Source organism: Enoplosus armatus, chromosome 1, assembly GCF_043641665.1.
Source record: "Enoplosus armatus isolate fEnoArm2 chromosome 1, fEnoArm2.hap1, whole genome shotgun sequence".
NCBI classification, from domain to species: domain Eukaryota; kingdom Metazoa; phylum Chordata; class Actinopteri; order Centrarchiformes; family Enoplosidae; genus Enoplosus; species Enoplosus armatus.
Window position 1 is genome coordinate 17156883 of NC_092180.1, and position 12674 is coordinate 17169556.

Consider the following 12674-nt stretch of genomic DNA (forward strand, 5'->3'; position numbering starts at 1 on the left):
CATCAGTTTGCATATAATGAAAGATGTGGGTGTTTCCTGTCTGTCCCAGTATAAGCATGTCTCCCTCAAATTTGTGAGCCTCACAAGCAGACAGCTGAATGAGATTTAATGGGCCCTGAAGGTTTTGTTCACCAGCCCAAAGTAAAGTGATACACTAGCATTTTTAAAACAAAAATGGATAAGAGTGAGGTGGCAGTCATTGGCCAGTGCAGGAGACTATTTATATCTTCAGTCATGGTGGCCATATACAGTGTCTACTAAACTAGAATGGGTCCCATCAGGCAATTTCTTAACTACATACGGCAAAAAAATAAACAATTTTATAAAAAAAATATATGAAGTGGTTTGTAAGGATTCTGGGGACATAAGCCTTGTTGAACTTGCTTGGTTTTAAGGCAGCTTTGAGATCTTCAAGTTGTAACAGTACTGTATGACATGCTGAAAATCTCATGGATGGAGATTGGATGCAGATTGGGTAATTGGGTACCCAACAAGTAATATTTTTTCATGTTCCTACCACATACAATACAGTGGCACTTTGTAAAAGGTACCAATTAGGCAAGCGTTCTTTGAAAGCTGTGACTTCCTCCAGATACAATAGCCAGAAATAGTATGAATCATTCTCCAGTACAGTATATTTCTGGTTATTGTATGACAGCAGACAGAATAATTGGGCTACATATAAACCCTGTATGACTATCATGGCTTCATTCTAAAATGTGCACATGCATAGGCAGAATATTCATCTTCCCAACTTTCTTAATTAACCAGTTAAAGAAACACGGCAATCCAGCTGTGGAAAACAGATGAAGTACAGTCTAGTATTTGGGATTTACAGATATTATATATCATACACTACACCCATCATCATAATCATTTCCTCTGATTCTTCACACATTCTTTGTAACACCTAGTTACCCAGCATACAAGACACTTTATTTCTACTTCAAGTCTGTATCAGCTGATGTGCAAGTTTGGATGGGATGGATTTATACTTCTTGCAGAAACATTTGGACGATCTGGAACCATGTCAAGGAGGATTTACTCCGTAATGTTTCCAGTTGGCAGGGTTGAGTTCACAAATCCCATCTCTCCAACACTCTCCTAAAAGACAGCTTTTCGAAGTTACAGTCAAATATTTAATTGCATAGGAAAAGGGGATCATCAAAGTCAGTGGGCTGTCAGTCCAAAATTTCACCTCAATCCATTCAGTTGTTGTTGAGTTATTTTAGTCTGGAAACCAAGTGGTGGAGCAACCACCCGAATAAAAATAAAACCGTAAAAATAATAAGCCAGGCGGAGCCTAACAAGATACATACTGCTTTCAACTTAAGGCAATGGAATCAGCAGAAGCTCATCTTGGGCAGCTCTTGGGCAGCTCTTGTTGAGCTATTGGAAATATTGTTCAGTTTTACCTCCATGTCTGGACTGCAACAACTACAACCATTAGCTATATGTCAGAGGTGTTTTTTTTCTTGTTTTTTTTTTGTATCAAAAAGTCTTAAAAAGAGTGTTTGCTTGAACATCATGAACAGTCTTGTCCAGCACACCCTCCCTCCCACCAATGTGTGTCTTCACCTCAGTCCTGTCGCAGAGCAGCTCTCATCAAAAGAAAGAGGCCTGCTGACCTCAACAGCTTTACAGCTTGTATCTCTGACAGGGTTGACAACCTCCTCATTCAGTTACCTAGACAATGCCAGAAAGTCGCAGGCCAAGATGGAGAGTGTGGAAATGCTTCACAACTTTGAATATAAAGTTTTTAAGTTTTAGTTTGAAATTTTATAGCAGTCCTATACTGTATGTGTCAAACAGAACATACAAATACTCAGAATTATTTAGTGTCTTATTTTGAGAGATTTTAACAGAGCATACAAAAATACAAATTTAGAGTGCTGCACTTCATCGATCTGATGAAAATGGAGTTCAATAAAACTTCAATCTTCATTCTCTCTTTTCTTCTACCACACCTCTTGGCTCCCATCATTTCATATATTTCCCTGCTTCTTTGTATTTAAAATTTGACATGGAACCTCCTGGTAAGCTTAAAACCATTAGAGCCTCTTATTCACACCAAAGCCAATCCCAAATCAGCATGCTTGATGTAAACCTAATGTTGTCTACTGCTTCTGTTGACGATGTCAACATCTAACTACCACCTTCCCACCAGCTTGACTCCATCCAGATAGTTAAGACAAGGTGGGGGTTTATGTTGCTGGCATTAACCACTGAAGGAGTCTGCTTCAAAATCTAATTTCTTTTTATTGCTTCCATCGGTAAACTAGTCTGTCCTGAAACTAGTCTGTGGCTTCTGAAAAAAATAAAGGTTTTAAAGGAAGAAAATCAACTTAAAAATTGTCTGTTTTTGAAAATTGTTACTGGCAATAAACGTAAGTACCATTTGTACATAATACCAGTGTATCCATTAAGATATTAAAGAAAAGGAAGTATTTCAACCTAGGATGGGTTTTTTTTTTTTCATTTTATTGCTGACCAGACTGTAGATGAAAATGTAATCCTTGTGTATCAGCAATCAGATTTCTTCTCTGTGTTCCACCTTCCTCCTTTCTATCCCTATATAGAAGACAAAAAAAAATCATTTCACAGAGCACCCACACGTCAATTTCCAATATACATTGTCATAGACATAAAAGCTACTGGGCTTTAAGTGCTTTTCTGCTCTGAGATGAGCACACACCCATCCATCCATCCACCACCTCTACCCACACACATACAAACAGACACAGGCTTTCACACCAGCCTCCAGGCAATAAACAGATGTATTTCTCTCTAACATGTAAGTTCTATTATGCATGGGGATAGCTGGTAGTCTCAGAGATCATCACAACAGCGGGGCATTATCTCTCCATCACACCATCCACTCCCCTAAATCCTAATACCTTCACATGAAACCATTCTTCCCATCCCCTCTTTCCCAATACAATCTCTGCTTGGGGCATTACTCATTTCGGCCCAACATGTTGGGAGGTGTGTTTCAATAGACTGTGGACAAAAGAAGCATCTCTGATACGGAACTGCAGTCGGAGTGTGAGTAGATGCTCTCTGTAGCGTGCCGTCAGCCTCATAGCTTTTCACTTTACCTTTACTTCAGAAACAGATTCAGACTGATGATAATCCCGACAGGTTGGTAAATCAGATCAGGGAGTCTGATAAATGCACAGGCGGCCACGTATAAACTACTATAAACAGAGATATTCTGTTTCCATCAATCGGCAAAAGCCCTACATTTACAAGTGAAAACTTGCATACCAGATGTATAAAAAAATTCCCCTGAGACATGACATGAGATTATTACCTATACAAAGGGGAACTTTGAGGGGGAAAGGGTGACAGCTACAGTAAACCTGGGCCAAGCTTATCACTATAAGAAAGACAGTACAGTTTATCTTATTCCTCCTAAAATGAGCCATTAAAAGACAGACTCTCATAAGTGCCATCACATTAATAGCCCTCAGTGCCTGCAATTTGTCAGAGCTGAAATATGCAGCTTGTTGCTCATGAGGATAAGTCTAGAAGCAAGACAGAAGTCCAAGTCTTTATCTGTTTTTCAACTCTTTCTACGCCCGGAGGTCAGTCAGACTCATGTCAGTCAGATGTGACCTTAAAATGTCCTCTTGGCTTTGTGTTTTTTTTACTGGATTTATATTGTAGTAAGAGAGAGAGATAAAGAAAGAAAGTAGGAAAGACAAAGAAGACAGACTAAATTGCTATTCCTGGCATCATTAGTTTGAAATGACTATCCTCGGTACAGCTGTGGTTCGGACTGTAGCATGTAGCATGTGGGATGTGGGGAATAAAAGGAAAGTAGTGACGAAAAACCTCTAAGATGGCAGCACATGTTAGAGTGGCTTTACTAAAGATTTGTGTGTTATTACAGTGTGGGTCTATCCTGCCCTTCTCAGCTCTTGACTGCCACACCAAATAGGGACAGGGGGGTCAAAGGAAGAAAAATGACATACAATGAGGCAGAAAATGAAAACCTAATATGTGCTCCAGATCAGGATGAAGGCACTGTAACAAAGAGAGTCAGGTTGGGGAGAGAGATAAACTGATCCTGATATAATGACATTTGTGTTTCCTTTGCTACCGTCCACTTAACCACAACAATATGTTTTTTCTTTCTTAACCTTGAGAAGAAGAGATGAGACTACAATTAGAGACAAGTTAGTCCACTTGTGGCTCACCTGTAGAGTATTTTGCCCCATCTATCTATGCAAACAGCACATATTCTGCCTCTCCACTTTTACACACTCCAATAGTGATGACATCTCATGGTTTCTATTTCAGCAGGGTGTTAGAAAGTGGTACATGCAGAACTTTTTCACAATACATTTGACTGTTAATATTAAATGTGCAGTCTAATTTATAATCACACAATTTATTGGCATCACACACCCTGCTCAAAACAAAAAAAAAGTTATATCAAAATAATATGCCATGCCCCGCTGTTTAAAAGTCAGTTCACCCAATTTACAAGATATTCTTCTACTTATCACTAGTGATATCAAGCCATGGAAAATATTTCTGTTTTATCAACTGAGGTTTTGAGATATCCCTCTCTGAGATAACCGCCCCCGCTCTAATAGGGTGGCAGAAATCCTGCTACAGGGGTGAATGGTATTTAATTTGTATTGCTCAATCTCAAAATCTCAGCAGATAAGACCAAAACAATCGACATGGTCAGGGGTGAGAGAAAAGATATTTAGATTTTTGATATGGGTGATTTGGCCCTTTACACTGTGTATACAAATATGTTTTGCTTGGAACAACACAAAGTAATGCTACTTCCCGCAACTGCCATGGCTAGAACAAGGGGTTTCTGTCGAATTGTGCACTGTCTCTGTAGCATACTCTTATATTACCAAAGTTTGCAAGAATTCAAAAATATTGCAGACTGGCACTAAAGTGAATGATGAATTGAGATGCTTGTTGCTTCCCGGTTCTCAAAAGCTCTTTGTTTGAGCCAGGCTTTGGTCAAAAGTTGAGACCCACTCAGCTCCATACAGTTCTTCAACACCTGAATACTAATGAAGAGCTTGTGATCTTAACCTGTCTTTGTCTTCAGCAAGGAGCAGACAATGTCAAGCAGTCTGCTGGTCTGAGATACAGACAAGCAGAGGGCTGTCTGAGACTGGGCTATGGAGGATCAACAGGAGAAATAGTGGAGGGCAGAGTGAGGTGATGTGAGCAAGTGGAAACTGTCAGCATGTGATACCACCTGTGTGTGTTACGTCTGTTCTATGGTCAGTTTACTTATCGTGCAATCATTCTGAATCTGTCCTTTTTTTTCTACTTTTCAGTGTCATTATCTTTACCTCAATGCGCACTCCAGTGACAAAGCACTTGATCCTCTACATACTCTGATAGCAATTCAACATGTTAATTACCAGCCTTGTGAGTCTGTGTGTGGTGTCTATATGTCTGCGGACAGATTTTGCCAAGGCGATAGCTTCACAACCGTGGAAGATGCAGTCACGAAACTCTACAGGTGTGTAGTTGAGATCAAAATAAAGGCAAAGTTCAAAGATGGGTGTGCTCCGACCACATTTGCTTCAAGTGGCGGATCACTGTATCCCAGTATGTTAGCATGTGGGTGTGGTCCAACCGATGAGTACTAAGTACTCATGTCATAATGGAGTAATGACTACTGAGTACTCATGGGTCAGAACATCAACATGTTGACGGGCGTTGTGGCTGGCAAGATGAGCTCCAGTTAAACTTTATTTCTATTTCAATTAGAATAAAAGTAAGTGGGAGAGGGGGGAGTTTAGAAAATGCTAGATGCTGAACTGAGAGTGTGAAGGGTTGACTGATCCCCCTGAGACTGGAGGCGTAGGGTTCTGCGGGGAGCATTAGATATGTTTTGTAGTTGGAAACAGAAAAATGGGATTTATCAGGGATCAGAGGAAGCTGAAGTACACTATGAGAAAAAAACATCTCCCACTCCTGGTTGGATCGGTGTGTGTTTGTGCATTTATGTGTTGCTTAGAAACATGCCAGCATCTCTTTTAGCATAGTCTTTTGACGTGGATGTCGATTGTTGGCCACACTGACTCCCACTCACTCTCACTGCACTCTAGAGTATGCTTTATACTCAGCATATGATTGAGCAGATCAAATCTCGATTAAAGATTAGTCCTGGTACTTTGCAGCTTGAACAAAAGGCAACAGCGATACACACAGTATAACTGAAGCAGAGTCTGCCTTTGCTTTTATAATGTCCACAACTGTACACATTTTAGCCAAACAAAAAAGAAACACATTTGAAATCTAAAAGTAAAGTAAGTAAAATAATGTCCTGGGACTACAAGACCAAGAGAAATCTCTTAAAATATGGCAGAAAATTTAGAAAAGACATGAAAGTTTGAATTTTAATGAAAGAGTCATGCCACTTTTATTGGCTATGGCTGATTTTGTGAATACGGCATTTTATACAGGACAATGCAATTACAATATTATCATTCTGGCTTCATTCTGCATTGTCATGTACAGTGGTAAGTCATTGGTCAGGCTACATTAGTTATGATTGTCCTGCAAAGTCTCAGCAATATGGTCTTAAATGCGTGAGCAGGTATGGGTCTCCAAACAACAACAAATCAATTGGGCTTCAATGTGTCTGCTTTAAACGGAGCACAGAGACACATATGCAAGTTGTCTGTGAATACTTAATAATCATTGCTGTGTGGAATACAGTAGTGGGGTTGTTTTAGCTACAGTAATAGTATGACATGTGGATGTGAAAACAATATAAATGTGTCCTGAATATGATGATGTTTAGACACTGAGAATTGTTCCATTCATGAACTAATGGTACACTCCCAATTAAAACCTCAACGGTTGTCAGCTGGGTGGATGGTGGTATAATTTACTTGAGGGGATACAAAAATGTTAACTAATGGTAAAGTAGTCATGTAATAATGCACCCTTAGTAACAGCTCAGTGTTAGTGCTTCTCCCGGGAAACAAGAAGAATAATCAACATTTCTTTCAATTAGACATTTTCCCTAAGGCTTTTCAAACTGCTATAGTAAAACTTCTTATGAAGCCTCCTTAATAAACGTCTGGAGAGGACTGTTTTTAACCAACTATATGATTATGTGGATAACAATATTATATTAGAAAACTTACAATCAGCCATAATGAGGAATTGACAGAGAATTACTGTTGATAACAATAAAGTTACTGTCCTCCATCCTTTAGACATAAGTCCTGCATTTGACACAGTTGATCAGGGACTTTTAACAATATACTTAAGAAATGGGTGGGCCTCTCTGGTATAGTGCTTCAATAGGTTTGTTCATACTTGTCAAGTAAGAAAGTTTTTTGTTAGTTTAGGTCATTTTGTATCTAAGACAGTTGATACTGATTATGGAGTTCTTCAAGGATGCATTCTGGACCCTATTCTGTTTTCTTTGTAATTGCCTACATCCCTACAGTGTCAGTAATTAGTATTATCAGTATTCAATTGCATGAAATTAAAAACTTTTTTTCCCCAATTTGAGGTAATTCAAACTGTTTTTATTCTTTGTTACTTATCTATTTATGGATTAACATCATGTGATTTAAGTATGGAAATTATATATACATATACATACTGTACATATTCATAATATTATATATTATTTAATGAGATAACTGAGCCATCTCCATGCAACCCTGTCTCCTAGAAATTACATTTATAAAGAACTAATTTGCAACAGCAAATACATTTTGCTGAAAATGTAATGGCACCCAGATTACGTTTTCTAGTAACACAATGACGAAATGTAATGTAAAATGTAATTAATTTCTTTTCCACTATAATATACATATGCATACATATTCTTATTCTTATTATTATATTTTAATATCCACTCATATTGAATACAGTATTGTTAAACTACATTATGGTTAGATTTAGGCACTCACAGCACTTGGTAAACATTAGGGAAAGATTGTGGTCTGGTTTAATAAAGGTAAAGTCTGCATTGACTTGAATCATGAAACACAACGTGATTATCAACATTCAGCAGAAACCACAATCTTTCCCTTACCATAACCAAAGCGCTTTTGCTGCCTAAACCTAACCACAGAACTTTGCCTCTGAGCAAAATCCAGGCAGTGGTTACATTTATCACAACGATGTAGTTGGGAAAACTATTTTGTACTTTTGTATTAACATAAAACAGGGTTACTCCATGACAACCAAGCAAACTCCATCGGCTGACGAAAAAGGTGAGATGTGGTTGAAAATGTAGTAAAACGCTCGTAAGTGGAGAGTTTCACAGAGCAGTGGTTGAAGTTGAATATTGAAACTCCTGGACCTGAGGCAGCTGATCCAGTGTTACAGCAAAAAGCTTCATCAGCACAATAAGGCCACCACGCGAGACAAAAGCTTACAGACTACATGTGACAAATGAGCTCTCCATTGCAACAGGACACTATTGAAATTATGCCTTCAGCTAACTCACAAAACCCTCCTAATGAGTGCATTCAATGTCACATGTACATACACACACACACACAGTTTTCATCGCAGTCTGCCCAATATTTGAGTGTGACGAATAAACCATCCACAAAGAAGCAGGATACATTAAATCCCAACAGAAATTTTAATTAGACCAATCTGCTGCATCACTCTCTCTCTTCTCTCACTCATTGTCTTTCAAATAATGTGGCTCATCAGCACTGACAAAATCACTTCCCATCAAACATAGAACAGCATGTCCTTTGATAACAGTGATGTAATTTTCTGCCCTGATGAAGAGTAGCTATCCTCTTCAATCTTAGGGAAACAGAAGAGTGAAATACAATGTGTCAAGGTGCCACATAAAGTTTCATCGGCTAGTGTGTTTACAATGGAGGCAATGGATACAATGGATACAATCAATACAATCAACCATCTCTGACTTTTGCAGACAAATGTAACATATTAAGTAGAGAGTAAAGGTCATAGCTGTAAGACTATTAATATTCTTGGGAAGCAATTTATGCAGGAATACAAGCTTTAATCCCCAAATTATCAATAAATAATCAGTTTATTCCTTTACTGCACATTTTATACCACAAGTGATGCATTATTTGTGTTTCAGTTACATACATTTTGCAGCAGCTGCTTTAGAATTTTATGAAATGTCTTGAAGTCTTAATAACAAAACTCTGCAAAGCTGTCTGGGAGCACAGCCGGGAGAAATCCTGGTGGACCGGTCGCCCTGTGGGCTGCTTGAGCTGCCCATTATACAAACAGAACAGCGAGAGAGAGAGTGTCATCGGTCCACTTTGATTAAGCACCAGCTCACATCCTCCCCCTCAAGATCCTCAAAACCTGTCCTGAATGGGGCAGGACAGTAAAAAAAAGGTTGACGTGCTACAATAAACTTTTGAAATGTTGAACTAATTGCGCGTGAATGGTTTTCATTATTGACAAGTTAGTACTTAGTATTAACAAATTAGAGACTAACCACACAGGTACAACAAAACCCTTTCAGCCTGCTGATGAAATCAGTAGTCGAATGCTGCAGTTCCTTTTCATTACTTTACATGCATTACCTCAAAAATCCCAAATAGCCCGTGAAATAAGAAATAGTAATCAAACATTATTAACATTAAAACGGCATCTTAGAGTGCAAGAGGATGACAGCAACGCAGTGTTTCCCCTAGGATGACCACCACCACCCCTTTGAATATTCACAGGTAATTCTCACTGAAGCTTCGAAGCCCCAGTAATGGTATTCAGGACAGCCCTAAAAAAAATCCTAGTGGAAACACTGATTTGCATCTTATATTTGCCAACATAAAGAGAGAGAAAAAGGCATATTTATACATGTGGGATTAAATACATTTACATATTTGTTGCTGGCTACATGTAGTACGAGCATAGTTATTAAATTAAAACATCTTGCCAAGTGCACGGGATATACTATAGGCACCCATGACCCCTAAATACAACAGCAGAAAATTAAATACAGAGCAGCAGTTGGAAAGCACACTGTGCAACACATACAGACCAAGATAAGCAGACCTACAAGCAGTTAGCGAAGACGTGAACAAACAAACTGACTGGCAGTTTGACAAAAACAGTACATTGTGAGAGATACAGAACAGCCTGAGGGGTTCAATATAGGGGAGCTACTGCATAGTAGCACATAAAAGTCACACTAAATCACAAACATTAGGAAACCCACAGCATATAAGGATCACGCCAGATATCTAACCCTATAAGACAACGGAATAAGAAGCTCCTAAAATAATTGACTGAAAGCTGTATGTGCTCATTATAAGTGTACTAGCAGCGAGTATCATGGAAAATCCTGAATAATTAACACTTGATAAAAATACAGTTTCATCACATGTCATTAGAGAAAACAGGTCAGACTGTCAAAAACTATTTACAATGACCAATCTGCAAAAGTCACATTTTAGAGTAAATGTACAGAAAAGCTGTAGCGGTTATGCAGCATTTTGAGAAAGAGTGCTCACAAACTCAGCATGCTCCGACTGTTTAATTCAGGTCTTCAAAGCACAAAGCTCTTTGCAGTCATTTATTCTTCATAATACCATATAATCAAACCACCAAATGTTATAAAACAACGCCTGCTCAGCCACTCAATTCACTAGAATGATCTAATTTTAACCAATTTGAACATTAAAAACCTCAGGCAATCTATGCTGTACTGGTCCTTCCTCTAATCTGTATGGAGCTCAAGTCCATGAACAAGGAAAAAGAAATAAAAGACTGTCATTGCCGGAGGCCTCTGAACTTGTCCTGAACTTGCTCCATTGACTCTTAGTCTGGTCACTTTACGAGTGCACAAGTCAAGACGCCAGCCATATTAGACTTATATAAGACATACCAGTTTGCGCACACACACACAGACACATGTACATCAGCATAGTGTTGCTGCATATACAAGAAAGAAAAGGAAAAGCACCTGTGTGTGGTGAATTAAAATGAGTAATAAATAATAATAAGTAAAGCTCAGAGAAAACTTATACCAGTGTCATTAACATACTACAGCACTAAACCTGATCTGGCTAGATTCAATGTTGTCCACTGTATGCATCATTTGGTAGCTTATGAGATACATCTAGCTAAAACTAATGCAGTCTAATACAACAGCCCTGCAATAAAGCCTACATTCATTAAATGTTCAGTTTTTGTTGAAACTGGTTCAGAGAGGTGTTGATTCAACTCTATGATCATTTTGGAGGCTGTAGTTTGTGGTGCTGTTTGTGTTAAACTGCATATTATTTCTGTTTGTCCACCACTTTCATATCAATGAGGATAGATTCATGTTAGACACACCTCAGTACAATGAGACAAGACATGTTTCAGGCAATAAAATTACTAAAACCAAAAACTAAAATCAAGTCACCTTTGGTCACCAGTTTTGGTCTTTGAACTAGATACAAGTTCCTGGCAATCTGTCATTAGCATATAATCATTCGCGAAGATGATCAGCATGAGCATGAGAAAACAATAGCAAATATTCTTGTACTGTATAACACTTCCATTCTGACTAACACTATCATAATGCTCTATAGGCAGTGTGTAAGTTCAATGTCTCAGAACACAATTCTCACTTCTGATGGGTTCTGGTGAATAATTTAAGGTGAAACTAATTACTTTAAACCAATTCAGTGTGGTTGCCATGCAACTCATTTAAGAGGACTAATGAGTTTCAAAGCATGTATTACAAAGACATTCATCAAGTCCAAGAAACCTAGCTTGACATCAGCGCTCTCCTTTAGCCACCAGACTGACTGCATTAAGATTTATAAATGTTCCTCTTTTGATCACTTTGAAAGCATAACCAATACTTGGTGGTGAATTGATTAACATTTAACCTTTGTGTAAAGTTGTAATATTTCAGCCAATGATTGTGGAATGAATCTTTTGCCTGGTGGCAGCTTCGCCTTTTCTAAAAAATATGACTTTATAAATTCTCTCTAGTTGTGAACTAAAATAATTTCCCTTTTACCTTCAAGCTATCTGTACTGTGTTCCATCCATCAATAACCTTTTTTTGCTTTGCTCGCATTTAAAAAACATGGAAATACACATTTATTATTCCCTGCCTATTCTATTTTCCATAAATAAGGCTGAGAGCTGTAGGGCAAAATATTAGCAAAACAGAGCAGCACACACGGAGGAACTTTTACCCTTGCAGAGCCAAAGAAGTGGTCACTGTGATCCTGATCACTAGCACATAGAAAAGCAAAGAAACAGCAATGTCTCTGTCCTTTGACAGATCGAAGACCTCTTTACAGTGACGTAACTCATAATCAGTAAAAACCTTTACTTGAAGCTGCTAGCTATAACAATATTCAATCATCATCATGCATTCCCTTTGGTCATTGCAGAATTAGGTGAGGAAGAGGCTCCATTTTGAAACTATGAATGGTAGCCAAAACTACAAAAAATTCCTTTAAAAGCTTTTCAACAATTTAACATAAAATGACCAGAATCGAACCCTCTGTGATAAACGTATTTTATCATACCTTACGGCAGTCTTTCAAGCTACATCATGTTCAGGTTATATATAGTTTTACCTTCAAATGAAAATGTATATGGTGCCTGGGTGCCATCATGCCATACTATTACTACTGCTTTATGGAGGAGAAACCAAGACCCAAAAGACAGGATGGGTGAGGTTGGCAGATTTGGTGACAATACTAA